General features: G+C 40.8%; 1 long non-coding RNA gene across 1 annotated transcript; it reads left to right on the top strand.

The window, feature by feature from the left end:
* Positions 1–534: 534 nt before the first annotated feature.
* Positions 535–1,612, top strand: LOC111649618 (uncharacterized). Its single transcript, XR_002760312.2, has 3 exons — positions 535–916; positions 1,096–1,184; positions 1,529–1,612. It is a non-coding gene; the product is annotated as an uncharacterized LOC111649618 (long non-coding RNA).

Below are 1,612 nucleotides of genomic sequence, written 5' to 3'. Positions count from 1 at the left end.
AGGCAACAATTAATTACTATTTTCATTATTAATTAATATGCTATTTGTTTTTTATCGTTGTCATCAGAAAACATAAAAAAGAAGGGTCATTATCATTTCCCAGAGCACAAGGTGACGTCTTCAAACTTTCTTGTTTTGTCCAAACCCCCAAAATATTCACTTTAACGTGAGACAGAACTTTGAACCATTAAATTACTGACATTTTTGTATAAAAAAATAATTTTCCTTTGATCGACTAATGGATTGACAAATCGTTGCAGCTCTACACATGATAATACCAAAATGTTGTAAAATGAGTAATACAACAAATAAAGAAAGATAAAAAAATGAATAAACTATGACAAAGAACAAACAGTTTCAGTTTTAACTGTGTAACTGAAAACACCTCGTCTTTTAAGAAAATTAGGTTTCTGTGACAAAATTTGGTCTGTACCAAAACGTATTGAGGTCAAATATGAAGCATTAAAAGAGACAATAAATCTACTGGAAAAATTCATTGATTGGTTTTTATAGATAAATAACTTCTTCACAAAAACATTTTTAAACTCCTAAGAAAATGTCACCTCAGACAAAATGAATTCGTCAGATTTGTTTGGTACCTGACGAAGTAACCGGTGCACAGATACTGTTGATGATCATTGATTAGCGCACACTGGGTCAGAGTGGTGCGTTAGCTGACCTGGAGTCGTCGTCCTCCCTCAGGTCAGGACAGTATCCTGGAGCCGCTGTGTTTTCCGGAGCAGCCGGCCGACGGCTGCAGTGTTCCCAGTCTGCAGCATCCCAGTGCCGAGCCGCTGGTGTGTCTCTTCTGCTCCGAGTCCGTCCCCCTCCTGCAGAAAGACGTCCTCCTCAAACACCTGCTGCTGGAGCACAAGATGGTCATCGCCGACGTCAAACTGATCGCAGACCTCCCGAAGTATGAACCCTGCTCTCGGTCTGCAGCTGTTCTGCTATTTACTGCACATACATGTGTATTCTCCACATCGTGTAACTGTTTCCACAGACTCAGTGAGAGTAAACGGTTTATTTCAAGCCTCTGTCCTTCACCATGCTGACGCTGACCTGCCGCTCTTGTGTGCACCTGTTCTCCATCAGGTACATGTTGTACTGGAAAGGCAGATTCCTGGAGCAGCCGGTCACAGATTTCTGCAGCGTGATCAAAACTAACTCCACCGGCCCGATCGGTGAGTCTCTGTCTGAAAAAAAGAACATACGGAAACAATTGATTTTACAGAAATCATGATTCATCTGTTTTTGAAATCTCATTCATTTTTGTGAGCATCATATTATCACAGCTGATAATAAACCCTATCTTGTAGTGAACAGTGATTCTCCTTGAAGTTAAGACCTGTCACAGAACTAAGAAACTCACTTTTTACCATCTGAAAGTTGAGAAGCATTTCCTGCATCTTTTATCTGTATGATGTGAATTCAACAGTTGCTTGAAATTCTCATTTTACATACATCTGCTCAGGCTAAAGGAAATCTTGTCTTCAGAAACCTCTCCGATAACAATGTGTTCTTGCAGAGAAACAAGAAGACTACTTCCTGCTGTGTGACGTCCTCCCTGAGGACCGAGTCCTCCGAGAGAAGCTGCAGCAGAAACGACTGG

Source organism: Seriola lalandi, unplaced genomic scaffold (genome assembly GCF_002814215.2).
Source record: "Seriola lalandi dorsalis isolate HSWRI2012SDOR001 ecotype SW California unplaced genomic scaffold, Sedor1 jcf7180002051364, whole genome shotgun sequence".
Lineage (NCBI taxonomy): Eukaryota > Metazoa > Chordata > Actinopteri > Carangiformes > Carangidae > Seriola > Seriola lalandi.
This window is presented reverse-complemented; position numbering and strand designations above follow the sequence as displayed.